This window comes from Hypanus sabinus, chromosome 3 (genome assembly GCF_030144855.1).
Source record: "Hypanus sabinus isolate sHypSab1 chromosome 3, sHypSab1.hap1, whole genome shotgun sequence".
NCBI classification, from domain to species: domain Eukaryota; kingdom Metazoa; phylum Chordata; class Chondrichthyes; order Myliobatiformes; family Dasyatidae; genus Hypanus; species Hypanus sabinus.
In genome coordinates, this window is record NC_082708.1 from 7357930 (window position 1) to 7373976 (window position 16047).

Sequence of the window (16047 nt, forward strand, 5' to 3'; positions counted from 1 at the left end):
GTACATGTAGGAGTCCTTTATCCGTGGTTTTGCAAAGGTTACAACACAAAAGAGCTAGTTATTGACTCCAGGAAGAGGGATAGTGTAAATGTTTTTGTCTACATCAACAGCACTGAGGTCAAGAGAGTTGGAAACTTCAAGTTCCTAAAAGTGGATATCACCAATAGCCTGCTCTGGCCCAACCACTTTGACACTATGGCCAAAAAAATCCAAACAACATCTTTAGTTCCTCAGGAGCTAAGAACTTTGGCATATTCCTTTGGACACCCTCCCCCCACTCCATTATTCACAATCAAAACTAATCCCATCATGATGCATCACAGCTTGATAGGCCAATTGCTCTGCCTGTGACTGCAGAGAGTTGTGCACACAGCTCAGCACATCACAGAAACCAGTCTCGCCTCAATGGGCTCTATCTACACTTCTCACTACCTCAGTAAAGCAGCTAACGTAATCAAAGACCCCACCCACCCACCCACCCCAGACATTCTCTCTTCTCCCATCTGTAATTGGGCAGATGATACTGAAAGCACGGATCGCCAGGCTCAAAGGCACATTTGAGGACCCTTGTACGAATAGGTGGAATCTTGACCTCACCGTTTACCTCATTCTCACCTTGCATCTTATTGTCTACCTGCATTGCACATTTTCTGTAACTAACATTTTATTCCCCATCACACACAAAATGCTGGAGGAACTCAACCGGTCAGGCTGCATCCACAGAGAGGAAGAAACATTATGAAAATGAAGTGCATCCTCCAAGAGGACCACAAACTTGTCGGGATGTTCGGAGGCTTGCGTGCCTCAATGACCAGGAGAGCAATGTTGGCTGGAGTCTGGGCTCTATGCTTTGGCTCTTGGTAGGGTCACCCATGCCAAAAAGGTCAAAGGGTAGAGGCCAGACTAAGAGGTCCATTGGTCCTGCAGGTTTGGGGGAGGGGGGGGGGGGGTTCAGCCCTGACCGGTCAATCAAAGCCATTACAGAAACATCATTGAAGAGTCCTTCTACATCTGAGTGTGACGATGTTCCTGAGTCTCCACCGGGGACTTGCATGACTGACAGTGGTGAAAACTGAACTACCGACACGATGATGGAAGCCCCGAACGCCAGAGTTGGAGGACCTTCATGGCTGCCCGAAACACTGGTGGCATTATGGGCAGTAGGTAGGTAGGTGAAGTACACCACCTCATTTAATTGGCCTCAGCAATATTAGCCAATATTTTATTCTACATTCTGTTATTGTTTTCCCTTGTACTACTTCAACGCACTCATGAGGAAGTGAAATGGGAGTCTCTGTTTCCAATGCACTCTTCGGTTTCAGATTCCAACCTTCCTCTAGGGGAGCAAAAGTTGTCCTGGAAACCCTCCTTCTCCTTATATTAAACCTATAACTCCCAGGATTAGAGGGTACTATTTTGGATGTAGGGGATTACGATTTGGGCTCCATGAGGAGAAGTTTCCAGCTCTCTATCCAATCTATGCTCTTCATAATTTTCAACTCTAGAAAACTCCTATCCACTACCACGAAACTCATAGTTCCCTTACCCCACACTTCTGTCTCCTACCCAAGATCCCAAGATCCAAACCTGACTGTCCATGTAGGCTCATTGTCTCTGCTCCACAAACCTCAACTTCATTCTGTCCCTTCCCTCCGACATCTGCGACACATCACAATCTCCTCAACAACTTTCAGTTTCCTGACCCTAACCACCTCATTTTCACCATGGATGTCTGGTCCCCATATATTTCTCTCCCCTATCAAGTAACCCTTAAAGTTCTCCCCTTCTTTCTCAACAAAAGACCCAACCATTTCCCTTCCACCACCTCTTTCCTTCTTCTGGCAGAACATCCTCACCAACAGTTTCACCTTCGGCTTTCTCTAAACCCTAAGTGTAGCCATGGGCCCCAGCTATGCCTGTCACTTGGTTGGCTATGCAGAACAATTCATGTCCCAAGCCTTCACTGGCAGTGCTGTCTACCTCTTCCTGCACTATATTGACCACTGCATTGGTGCAGCTTCATGCACCCATGCTGGCCTCATCAATTTCATCAACTTCCACCCTGCCTTTAAGTTCCCTTTGTCCATTTCTGATACCTCTTTCCCTTTCTTGAGCTCTCTGTTTCCATCTCTGGTGACAAACTGTCTTCCAAAATCTTTTATAAACCCACCAATTCCCACAGCTATTTTGACTACACCTCTTCTCACCCTGTCTCTTGAAAAAATGCTACTCCCTTTTCTCAGTTCCTTCGTCTCCGCCGCATCTGTTCCCAGGATGAGGCTTTCCTTTCCAGAATATCAGAGATGTCATTCTTCAAAAAAAGAAGTTTTCCTTCCTCCACTATTGCTACTACCCTCACCCGGACCTCCCCCATTTCCTGAATATCCACGCTCACCTCATCTTCCCACCACTTTAACACCAATGGAGTTCGTCTTGTCTTCACCTATCTCCCCAAAGCCTTCACATTCAATACATCCTTCTCAGCAATTTCTGCCATCTTCAGTGGGATCCAATCACCAAACATCTTTACCTCCCCCCCCACCTTCCGCAGGGATTTCTCCCTACGTGATTCCCTTGTCCGTTCATCCCTCTCCACTAATCTCCCTCCCAGCTCTCAACCCTGCAAGCGGTTACAGTGCTACCTCCTCCCTCACCTCTATTCAGGGCCCCAGACAGTCCTTCCATGTGAGGCAACACTTCACCTGCAAACCTATTGTATCCAGTTCTCCCTATACAGCCTCCTCTGCATTGGCAGTAGCTGTCGTAAATCAGGGGACCACTTTGCTAAACTCCACCGGAGCGGAGTCTGCAAAAACTGGAATTACCTGGTTGCCAAGCACTTTAAACCCTATCTCCATTCCCGTTCCGTCATGTCGGTCCACGGCCTCATCTTTTGCCATGATGAAGCTGCTTCAGGAAGGAGAAGCAAAATCTCATATTCCGTCTGGGTAGCCTCCAACCTGATGGCATGAACATCGATTTCTCCTTCCAGTAATTTTCCCCTCCCCCTTCTCTTTTCTTTCATTCCCCACTCTAGCCTCTTACCTCCTCTCCTCAACGGCCTATCACCTCCCCCAGTGCCCCTCCTTCCCTTTCTCCGATGGTCCACTCTCCTCTCCTATCAGATTCCGCCCTCTCCAGCCCTTTACCTTTCCCACCCACCTGGCTTCACCTAACACCCAACTAGCTTTCTTCCCCTTCCTTCTTAGTCCTGAAGAAGGACCTCGACCTGAAACGTTGACTGTTTATTTACTTCCAAAGATGATGCCTGACCTGCTGAATTCCCCCAGCATTTTGTGCAGAAGAGCATCTCTGAATGCACAACATGCTGAACCTTGAAGATAATGGGCTACAGCAGCAGAAGACCATGAACATACAGTCAGTGGCCACTTTACCTTTCCTATCCAGCTGGCTTCACCTATCACCTTCTGGCTTGTCCTCCATCTCCCCCCTTTATTCTGGCTTCATCCCCCTTCCTTTCCAGTCCTGATGAAGGGTCTCGGCCAGAAACGCTGACTGTTAATTCATTTCCAGCGTTTTGATTTCCAGCATCTGCAGAATTTCTTGTGTTCATCAAGCTTGTGGTTATTTAAGCGTTCATGTGTATACCAGCAAATGAAACAGTGTCCCTCTGGACATTGCTGAGCATATAGCTCACTCACAACTCCAAGGTAATATTACCACAAATAAATTAACAAATAACAAGGTAATAACAAGGGTTGAACAAATTAGGTCTCTATTCTTTGAAGCGTAGAAGGTTGAGGGGGGACTTGATAGAGGTACTTAAAATTATGAGCGGGATAGATAGAGTTGATGTGGATAGGCTTTTTCCATTGAGAGCAGGGGAAACTCAAACAAGAGGACATGAGTTGAGAGTTAAGGGGCAAAAGTTTAGGGGTAACACAAGGGGGAACTTCTCTACTCAGAGAATGGTTGCTGTGTGGAACAAGCTTCCAGTAGAAGTGGTAGAGGCAGGTTCGGTATTGTCATTTAAAGCAAAATTGGATAGGTATATGGACAGGAAAGGAATGGAGGGTTATGGGCTGAGTGCAGGTAGGTGGGACTAGGTGAGTGTAAGTATTCGGCACGGACTAGAAGGGCCGAGATGGCCTGTTTCCGTGCTGTAATTGTTACATGGTTATATTTACAACACAGGTCACAAAGTAAACAGTATAATGGTGATGAGACCTGGGTGGTGGCAGGGAGTTTTGTCGCTTCACAGTCTGGGGGCGAGAAGCTGTTACCACCCTAATGTTACGGTACCTCCTGTCTGATGGTGTGGGCAGGTGGGGGGATGGGGCTTGCCATAGAGCTTTGGGCCTCTGGGTTTCTTGAGTACCTGGATTTACTAATTGTTCAAGCTATTAAACCCAGGTGCTTTCTGTTTGGTTTTGTCGGGTTGATTGTTACCCGCATGTGTTTCCCATGTTGTAAGATTATTTAAAGGGTCTCTTACCATGCTCGGTGCGTGGAGTCCTCCAGTGTTTCTGGAGAATGTGTTGCTCGGTCGTCGGTGTTCCTGTGTCTCACCTTCTCTTTCCGTCTCTTCATAGGGAGTCTGCCGTTCCTCCACTCCTCGATGGGTCGTTGTCAGCACTTACCGTGACTGGGGCACCTGGGTCACATCACCGTGACAGAGAAAGCCTGCCATTCCTCTGCTCTTGTGCCCAGACCAACGAGCGTGCACTGTGACACCTCTAGTGTCATTTAATGGGCACACAGGCAATCTATCTGCATAGGTTATGATCGTCATCATTATGTGCCATGTCATGGTCTTTCTACAGAAGTGGTTTACCCTTTCCTTCTGGGTTGTGTCCTTACAAGATGGGTGACCCCAGTTATTATCAACACTCTTCAGGGATTGTCTGCCTGGTGTCAGTGGTCGCATAACCAGGACTTGTGATCTGCACCGGCTGCTCGTACGACCATCCACCACCTGCTCCCGTGGCTTCACCTGACCCTGATCGGGGGCTAAGGAGGTGCTACACCTTGCCCAAGGGCAATCTATAGGCTAGTGGAGGGAAGAAGCACCTTATACCTCCCTTGGTAGAGACATATTTCCAACCCTCCACCCCATAGCAATCTTATGTATTTATACTTAACGTGTTTCTTTTGTTATTATCGTGTTCTTTATCTTATTGTGGATTTTTGTGCTGCATCGGATCTGGAGTAATAGTTATTTTGTTCTCCTTTACATTAAACAATCTTACTGATGTACCCTGGAGAGCTTTCTAACCGGCTGGTGTGGAGTGGGACACCGCTGGAGGATCAAATCAGCTGCAGAAAGTTGTGAGCTTAGCTCGCTCTACCTTGGGCGCTCCCCAGCATCCAGGACGTTTTCAAGAAGTGATGCAGCAAAGAGGCGGGATCTGGCTTTATGGACCACGTCATTCAGGACGTGCCCTGTTCTCATTGCGACCATCAGGGAGAAGGTACAAAAGCCTGAAGACACACCATCCACAATTCAGGAACAGTGTCTTCCCCTCTGCCATCAGATTTCTGAAGGGACATTGAACCCATAAACTCTACCTCACTATTTCTTTTACTTTTTGCATTATTTATTTAATTTAACTTTTTAAATATATACAGGTTTAAAAAAGTGTTTTTTAGGAATATGGTATGTCTGACACAATTGATCAAGTGTAATAAAATTACCATTCATATAAAGGTCCTCTATTCTCTACACACCTTTGTCTGTCCATATTCTGAAACCACCATCAGCTCTTCCTGCCCTGAACTTTGTACTGCCCCATATTGGGGAGAAGCGGGAAGTGGAAGGAGTATCTTTAATATGCTGATGTGTTTAATACCAGGTGTCAATAGTATTTTTGAGGAAAGGGTTCTCGGTTGTTCTGTTCTGATTTCTTGGGTCTGCAGAGTTTCAGGGGAGGTTTGGTACCGATGCCTGTTCAATATTCACCCACGCTGGAAGGGCCTCCATTGAGAAATAAAACGGAATGTAACTGAGCAGATGAATAGCACCATTTCAGTTTGGGGAACCGTAGCCTCCCCTTTCATGAGGCAGGTATAGCAATACCATTTCAATTTGGGGAACCATAGCCTCCCCTTTCATGAGGCAGGTATAGCAATACCATTTCAGTTTGGGGAACCATAGCCTCCCCTTTCATGAGGCAGGTATAGCAATACCATTTCAGTTTGGGGAACCATAGCCTCCCCTTTCATGAGGCAGGTATAGCAATACCATTTCAGTTTGGGGAACCGTAGCCCTCCCCTTTCATGAGGCAGGTATAGCAATACCATTTCAGTTTGGGGAACCGTAGCCCTCCCCTTTCATGAGGCAGGTATAGCAATACCATTTCAGTTTGGGGAACCGTAGCCTCCCCTTTCATGAGGCAGGTATAGCAATACCATTTCAATTTGGGGAACCGTAGCCCTCCCCTTTCATGAGGCAGGTATAGCAATACCATTTCAGTTTGGGGAACCGTAGCCCTCTCCTTTCATGAGGCAGGTATTGCAGCCTAAGTCTCAGTCTAGATTTTTTATTATTCCAAATGAATTTACTAAAAATACTATTAAGCTGATCAAAAAATGATTTTGATAGTGGGAGAGGAAGTGATTGAAAAAAGTATAGAAATTTTGTTAATATATTCATTTTGATCATGTTTATAGGGCCAGTCATTGATATGGGCTGTGTTATCCATCGATCCAATGTCTCCTTCACTTCGCCCACTAGTGGATCATAGTTTGTTGGGACGATCGTTTTAATTTCAGTGGTAATTTTGACACCAAGGTAGGTAAATCCTTCCTTTGCAATTATGAGTGAGGTTTTTATAACTGGTTTCCAAAGCTGGGAAACTCTTGGCATGGAGAATTAAAAAAATACAGTCTGATAGAGCAATTAACAGTATAATAACCTCTTCAGGAAGCCTAACTGTAGACCCATTGGAAATTAATAACAGTTTTTGAGAATTTTATGAACATTTATATAGATCAGAATGCCCCCAAGCCTCAGAAGAATGGGACACATTTCTTGATCAGTTTCAATTCCAGCACTCACAGAAGATGCAAAAAAGGAGTTAGATAGAGGTATAACAATCGGGCTATCCAAAATATTAACAGTGGTAAAGTGCCAGGGCCTGACCGCCTACCAATTGAATTCTGCAAAACATTTTGAGAGAAATGACTTGTCCCACTCTTAAATATGTATGACAAATCTTACCGAAATGGAACTCTCCCACCCTCTTTAAGGCTGGCAATGATAACGCTAATCTTGAAACCAGGCAAACCTCCTACAGAATGTTCCACGTCTAGACTGGTAAGTCTAATTGGATTGGACACAAAAGTACTTTGTAAAGCCTTAGCAAGAAGATTAGACCCGTATATCCCATGTCTATGATCAGAATGGTTTTGTGCAAAAACGCCAAAGATTCCATAATATTAGAAGAGTTCTTAACATAATTCATGAAAAATTTGACGCTAAGGATACAGCTGTATTATCAATAGAATAGAATGGCCATATTTATTTAAAGGTGTATAGTTACTGTAATTTACAGTTTTGTATTGCAGGAAGCTGCCTGACTTGATAAGTTCCTCCAGCATTTTGTGTGTGTTCCAGTATCTGAAGGATCTCTGTGTTTCTGGCATCAGCCCGGAAAGTGGAAATAGAAACATAGAAAATACGTGCAGGAGTAGGCCATTCGGCCCTTTGAGCCGTTCAGAGAAACGTGAAAGGGAGCCAGTCCACAATGAATGCTTTGAAAACTAACATGTGAAATATGTTAACTTCACAGCAGCTGTACAATGAAATACATGATAAATAAATATAGAGAATAAAACTGAGTTATATTGAGTATATGTATGTCTATTAAATAGTTAAGTTAAAGCAAGTAGTGCAAAAAATCAGAAATCAGTGAGGTAGTGGTCATGAGTTCAGTGTTGATTCAGAAATCTGATGGCAGCTGCTCCTGAATCGCTGAGTGTGTGCCTTCATGTTTTTGTACCCCTTCCTGATGGGAACAGTGTGAAGAGGGCATGTCCTGGGTGGAGTGGATTCTTACAGATGACTTGGATACTATGGTGACAGAGATAGTGATCAAGAAAATACACTGAGAAAGAGAGGAAGAGGGAAAAGAGAGAGGAAGAAAGAGAAAGAAAAGGGAAAGAGAGTGATAGAGAGAGAGGGGTGATGCACCATCAATAACTCTCGGAGATGTGAGGCGAGAGATAGGCTTTCATTAGCTGGAAGAGAGCACTATCAGCAGCAAGAGACCATCACACAACATCCTGGAGACTGAGGGAGGAGCAGTGCCTCCAATCGCCTTTATACAGGGGTCTGTGGGAGGAGCCACAGGAGCAGTCAGCAGGGGGGGGGGGGCGTGTCCAGACAGGTATATGTAGTTCACCTCAAGGGGTGAGACAGAGATAGAGCAGGGGGATACAGGGAGAAAAGGGGAGAGAGAGAAAGTAAAAGAGCAAGAGAAAGCAAAAAAGACCATAAGACACAGGAGCACAATTAGACCATTTGGCCCATCAAGTCTGCTCCGCCATTTCATCATGGCCGATCCAATTTTCCTCACAGTTCCAATCTCCTGCCTTCTCCCTGTGTCCCTTCATGCCCTGACCAATCAAAAATCTATCAACCTCTGTCTTAAATATACATAAAGGCTTGGTCTCCACAGCTGCCAGTGGCAACGAATTCCACAGATTCAACACTCTCTGGCTAAACAAATTACTCCTCATCTCCATTCTAAAAGGACACCTCTCTATTCTGAGTCTGTGCCCTCTTGTCCTAGACCTAGACTCTCCCATCCATCGGAAACATCCTCTCCACATCCACTCTATCAAGGCTTTTCAGCATTCAATAGGTTTCACTGAGGTTACCTCTTATTCTTCTGAATTCAAGTGAACACAGGTCCAGAGCCATCAAACACTCTTCATATGACAAGCTGTTCAATCCAGGAATCATTTCCCACCAACTATTGCCACGTTTTAGCTTCTCCTGCAAAGCCTATGTCCAATCCAATTTTCTACCTCATCTTGAATGCTGAGCGACTGAACCTTGTTGACCAGCCTCCCATGCGGGACCTTGTCAAATGCCTTGCTAAAGTCCATATTGACAACATCCACTACTTTGCCTTCATCAACTTTCCTGGTAACTTCCTTGACCTACCACGCACAAAGTCATGCTGGTTATCTTTAACTAGTCCATGTCTATCCAAATTCTCATATATCCGGTCCCTTAGGATACCTTCCAATACCTTTCCTGTAACTGACCTCACTAAACTCACCAGTTTATCATTTCTGGGTTTGTGTCTGGAGCCTTTCTTAATCAGTGGAACAGCATGGGTTATCCTCCAATCATCTGTCTCTCTACTGGTCGCTAGGGAAAATTTAAATATCTCGGCTGTTTCTGCACTTGCCTCCCACGGGGCCCGAGTGAGTACCTTGTTGGGCCCTGGGTAGTCATCCACTCTGATCTGTAATCTGTATATTGCCCATGAAGTTGATGCCACTTTGTCTCAATTCTATAGACTCCGTGTCCATCTCCTGAGTAATTACAGATGCAAAATAGGGTGTTTAAGATCTTCCCCATCTGCTTTGGCTCCACACATGAAGTGCCTCCCAGTTGACCAATTTTAGCCCTTGTAGACCTTAAGAGAAAGACAAAGAGACAGAGCAAGAATGAGAGAAAGAGAGAGAGGGGGGGGGGGGGAAGAGAGGGGTCGGAGAGAGAGGGAGAGAGGGAGATGGGGGGAGAGAGAGAGAGGGAGAGAGACTAAGAGAATGTATTAAAGCCTGTGAGATGCTTCCGTTTCCCTCTAGCTTTGTACAGGTTTGCTCAGTGATTGGTTGAGTATTATTTTGTTTCTCAAATTAATAATTTTCCTCAGTAATCATTGAGGATAAGTATTATTAGTTTTCTCAGAATTAGTTTTTCTTCCTGTACTTTATTCTTCATATTAATCAAATAAAGTAATCTCCTGTAACCTTGAATATAAGTACAGTGCCTCCTTTGTTTGTGGATAAGTCTTGCTGCCAAGTCAGGAAAGAACAAAAAATTAAATTTGAATTTTTTTTAAAAGTAAGTGATGGGTGGCAAGGAGCTAATGAGTTCTGATAGATGCAGAGGGGGATTTTTATATCAATCCTGCGTGTTTTCCTTGAGCATTGTTGAGCTCATGTACAGCCATCCATAATCACATCAGGCCATTAACAGCCAAGAACGTTGGAGGGTCGGAAGCCAGACCCAGCAACCAGAGCTGGTTTTCTCCCCTGACAACGTGTTCTCCAGATGGACTTGAAGGCAGATGCAGGGTTAATGGCAGGATTCTTAATAGTGTGAAGGAACACTGGGATCTCAAGGTTCACTTCCGTTGATCCCTCAGAGCTGCCATTTAATTCGATGGGATGATTAAGAATGTGTATGGTGTGTTAGCTTTCATTATTCAAGGGGATTGAGTTCAAGAGCTGTGAGGTAATGTTGCAGCTTGATAAAACCCTGGTTAGACCATGCTTGGAGTATTGTGTTCAGTTCTGGTCGCCTCATTATAGGAAAGTTGTGGAAGCTTTAGAGAGGGTGTGGAGGAGATTTACCAGGATGCTGTCTCAATTAGACAGCATGTTTTATGAGGATAGATTGAGTGAGCTAGGACTTTTTTCTTTGGAGCGAAGGAGAATGAGAGGTGATTTGATAGAGGTGTACGAGATGATAAGAGGCATAGAGTGGACATTCAGAGATATTTTCCTGGGGTGGAAATGGCTAATAAGATGGGGCATAATTTTACGGTGATAGGAGGAACATACAGGGGGTAGGTCATAGGTAGGTTTTTTACGCAGAGAGTGGTGGGTGTGTGGAGCGCCCTGCCGGTGGTGATGGTAACAGCAGATACATTAGGGACGTTTAAGATACTCTAAGATAAGCACGTGGAGGAAGGAAAAATAAGACAAAAAACAACAAGACAAAGTACATTCAAACCATTAGTGCTTTCCTGTCATTCCATCATGGCTGATTTATTATCCCTCTCAACCCTGTTCTCCTGCTTTCTCCTCATAACCCTTTCTAAACAAGAACCTATCAAACCCACCTTAAATTATCTACGCAGTAATCATACCCTGAGATTCGTCTTCCCCACAGACAGCCATAAAAACAAAGAGACACCAGGGAACCCGTTCAAAGGAAGCACCAAACACCTAACATGCAAAAATAAGACCAAATCATAGAAATAGCAAAATAAAGGAGTGTAAACACAGAATCAAGCCACATTGAAAACATCTAGGAATGTTAAAGAAAAAGAGAGAAAAAGATAAATATAAAAAGGAAGAACGGAGGGTCTAGGCCTGAAGCGTCAACTGTACTTTTTTCCATAGATGCTTCCTGGCCAGCTGCGTTCCTCCAGCTTGGATTTCCAGCATCTGCAGATTCTCCCTTGACAGTGTGTGCAAAAGGCCTTGAGGTTACCTCCAACATTGAGCCTTGCAGCCGTCGGGCTTCACTCGCCTCTGAACTGACTCCGCGGCTGTTTCTCTGTAATTTCCTCCATCTCCAACGGGATCCCACCACCAAGCACATCTTTCCCTCCACCCCACTCGACACTTTTTGCAGGGATTGCTCCCTTTGTGACTCCCTTGTCCACTCATCCCTTCCAACTGATCTCCCTTCTGGTACTTATCCTTGCAAGTGGAACGTGCCCACACACCTCCACCCTCACTACCATTCAGGGCCCTCAACGGTCCTTCCAGGTGAGGCGACTCTTCACCTGTGAGTCTGTGGGCTCATACACCGATTCTGATGCGGCCTCCTGTATAGCGGTGAGACCTGACGTAGATTGAGAGACCGCTTCATCGAGAACCTTTGTTCCATCCGCCAGAAAAAGCAGGATCTCCCAGTGGCCACCCATTTCAATTCCACTTCCCATTCCCATTCCGACATGTCAGTCCATGAGCTCCTCTACAACTGTGATGAGGCCACACTCAGGATGGAGGAGCAACACCCTATATTCCTCCAAAATGATGGCATAAACATCGATTACTTGAACGTGATAATTGCCACCTCTCCTTCACCATTCCTGTTTCCCCCTCTCACACTATCTTCTTCCCTGGCCATTACCTCCCTCTGCTGGTCCTCCCCCTTCCCAGTCTTCCATGGTCTCCTGTCCTCCCTTATCAGATTCCCTCTTTTCCAGCCCTTTATCTCTTTCACCAATCACCTTCACAGCTCTTTGCCTCACCCCTTCCCTCTCTCCTGGTTTCACCTATCACCTGCCACCTTGCACTTCTTCCTCCCCTCCCCCACCTTCTTACTCTTCCGTTCCGGTCCTGATGAAGGGTCTCAGCCCAGTACATCGACTGTTTATCCTTTTCCATAGATGCTGCCTGACTTGCTGAGTTCCTCCAGCACTTTGTGTGCATTGCTTTGGATTTCCAGCACCTGCAGATTTTCTCAAGGGAACACCTTATCAGGCCCTGGGGATTTATCCACTCCGATTTGCCTCAAGACAGCAACCACCTCCTCCTCTGTAATCTGTCCAAAACCTTGCTGCTACATTCCCTCACATCTACAGACCCTGTGTCCATCATCTGAGAAAACACAGATGTAATTAATCCATTCGTAATCTCCCCATCTCTTTCAGCTCCACGCATAGATGACCACTCTGGTCTTCCAGAGGGCCAATGTTGTCTCTGGCTATCCTTTAACTCTTAAAGTATCTTTAGGAGCCCTTGGAATTCTGCTTCATTTTGACTGCTGGAGCAACCTCATGCCTTCCTTTGGCCCTCCTGATTTGCTTCTTAAGTGCTCTCTTGCATTTCTTGTACTCCGTAGCCACCTCATTTGCTCCTGCCTGCCTGTACCTGCAATGCATTTCATTCTTTTTCTTAATCAGGGTCTCAAGATCTATTGAAAGCCAAGCCTGTTGTAATCCTAAACCTGTTAGACTTGTCTTTTATTCTGGCAGGCACATACAAGTCTGTGCTCTCAAAATATCATTTTTGAAGGTCTCTCACTTATCAAGTACACCCTGTGCAGAACACAGCCTGTCCCAAATCATTCTTGTCAGATCCTTTCTAATACCCTCTCCAGTTCTGAATCTCAAATCAAGGACCAGTCCTATCCTTTTCCACAATTACCTTGAAACTAAACTAACGGCATTATGAACAATGGATGCAAGGTGTTCCCCTGTGCACTTCTGTTACCTGCCCTCTCAGTCCCTAATGGCGATTCAGTATAACGCCATCTCTAGTTGGGACTTGTGTGTTCTGACTAAGGAAACTTTCCTGAACATGATTTGACAAACTCTTTCCCATCCAGCCCTTTTACAGTATGGGAAACCCAGTCAGTATGAAGAAAGTCAAAGTCATCTACTATCACAAGCTTATGGCAAAAGTATGCAATCCCTCTACAAATTTGTAGAGAGATGCGAAATCCGCTCTGTCACATACAAAACAACGGAACCCCAGAACATTCAGCTGCCCTCCTGCAACGTCACAATTCCTCGTGCTGCTCCATCCCCTAAGCTCATCCACCTTCCCTACAATACTGTACTTCTTGCAATGGAATATATGTGGTGTTATATGCAATTATATGCACCACACTCAATCTTTTGATTCCTGACTTTTTCTGAGGTCTGTCTCCCCATTATCTGTTCTGGAGCTCTGGTTCCCATCCCCTGCAACTCTAGTTTAACCCTCACCGTGCAGCACCAGCAAACCTTCCAACAATGACATTAGTCCCCCTCCAGTTCGGGTGCAAACTATCCCACCTGCCCTTGAAGAGAGGCCAGTGATTCAAAAATCTTATGTCCTCTCTCCAACCCCAACTCCTTAGGCATATGTTAAACTGTATGATCATCCTATTTCTGGCCTCACTGGCGCATGGAACGGTAGCAATCCTGAGATCAAAACCCTGGAGGTCCTGTCCTTTAACTTAGCACCTAACTCCCTGAACTCACTTTGGAGGGGCCTTGTCACCCTTCCTACCCATGTCATTGGTACTGGCGTAGACCATGACCTCTGGCTGCTCACCTCCCACTTAAGAATGCTGAGGATTCAATCCAAGCAGCCGCTGACCCTAGCACATGTGACAATAATAAACCTGTTCCCTCGATTAGAGGTGGCATCCACACACACACTTGTACTTGCCTGCAAGAAAATTAATCTCAACGTAGTATATGTTAACAAAAAACACTCAGTGGCCATTTTATTGACTTCCAGTCAAGACAGCTGCAGCAAACAACAGTTCCTTGGGCGACGTATTCCAGACAGGCACAGTCTTCAGTCATTTCACTTCTTTACGGCACCTGCTTGTTCTCTTTGTCTTGATTGTGTTTCGGAAACTGTCCAAGCCCTGATGTGCAGTTTGGAGTGCAAAAGACCAGAGATAGGGAGCAGGGCCATGATCAACTCCATTTAAGAAGCGTTGAGGGAGATCGAAGCATCGAGGTGAACGCAGAGGAAGTCGATCATTACTCTCCACGGAGGTCAGGGGCCAATGGAGGCTGGTAACCGGGTCAGCGGCACGATAGTGTGGCTGTTGCCCTTCACAGAAGAACTGAGTCTGAGCGGCCGTTATTCTCAATTCTGACAGGAGGCTGTTGTTGAAATTCTAGGATTTATGTGATTATTAAACTAGTTTTTTTTGTGTTTACTTTCTTATTGCCAATTGGTGGGTTGGAGTCCGGGTGGGCGAAATGTTAGTTTTTGTGTGAGGGAGGGGTTGGGGATTTGGGATCTGATAATCTTGTTGGTTTTTCTGTGTGGGTGATCTGTGAGATTTTGTGTGTGAGAGAGGGGGTTTGGGGTATTGATGCTATTGTCACTGGTCTTTTCTGTGAGGGAGGGGTGTACAGGGTCTGGGGTTTGATGTTCCAGCTGCCGTTTTCCATGAAGGCAACCTGTTAGTTTTTTTGTGCAAGGGACTGGGTGGGGGGTGCTTGCAGTTTGCGAGTTTTGTTTCTTTTTCCTTTTCGTGTGGGGATGAGGTTGATGTGTTTTCTTTCAACAACTCTCTTTTTTTTTCTGTATCGTATGGCTATCTGGAGAATATGTATCTCAGAGTTGTATCATACATGCACACTTGGACAATAAAATGAGCCCCTAGACCTTTGAATGAGGTGCCTCCTGTACCTAATAAAGCAGTCATTGTGTGTGAGTGTGTGTGTATGTGTGTGTGTGTGTGCGTGTGTGTGTGTGTGTGTGTGCGTGTGTGTGTGTGTGTGTGTGTGTGTGTGTGTCTGTGCGTGTGTGTGTGTGTGTGCGTGTGTGTGTGTGTGTGCGTGTGTGTGTGTATGTGCGTGTGTGCGTGTGTGTGCGTGTGTGCGTGTGTGTGTGTGTGTGTGTGTGTTTCACGCATTCAAAGATGCTCTTCTGCACACCCCTGTTTATAGGTTTAGGGTTATTTAAGTTAGAAACACAGAAAACCTACAGCACAATACAAGCCCTTCGGCCCACAAAGTTGTGCCGAACATGTCCGGACTTTAGAAATTACTAGGGTTACCCATAGCCCTCCATTTTTCTAAGCTTCATGTATCTATCCAAAAGTCTCTTAAAGGACTCTATCATATCCACCTCCACCACCTTTGCTGGCAGCCCATTCCACGCACTCACCACTCTCTGCATAAAAAACTTACCCCGACATTTCCTCTGTACCTTAAAACTTCCCTCTTGTGGCAACCATTTCAGCCCTGGGAAAAAGCCTCTGACTATCAACATGATCAATGCCTCTCATCATCTTATACACCACTATCAGGTCACCTCTCATCTTCCATCGCTCCAAGCAGAAAAGGCCGAGTTCACTCAACCTATTCTCATAAGGCATGCTCCCCAATCCAGGCAACATCCTTGTAAGTCTCCTCTGCACCCTTTCTATGGCTTCCACATCCTTCCTGTAATGAGGCGACCAGAACTGAGCACAGTACTCCAAGTGGGGTCTGACCAGGGTCCTATATAGCTGCAACATTACCTCTCAGCTCCTAAATTAAATTCCACGATTGATGAAGGCCAATACACTGTATGCCTTCTGAACCACAGAGTCAGCCTGCACAGCTGCTTTGAGCTCCCTATGAACTCGGACCCCAAGATCCCTCTGATCCT

General features: G+C 45.5%; 1 long non-coding RNA gene across 1 annotated transcript; it reads left to right on the plus strand.

Annotated features, from left to right (window-relative positions):
- The first annotated feature begins 4583 nt into the window (after positions 1-4583).
- LOC132391019 (uncharacterized) lies at positions 4584-7637 on the plus strand. Its single transcript, XR_009511053.1, has 3 exons — positions 4584-5432; positions 6631-6751; positions 7515-7637. It is a non-coding gene; the product is annotated as an uncharacterized LOC132391019 (long non-coding RNA).
- The last annotated feature ends 8410 nt before the right edge of the window (positions 7638-16047 follow it).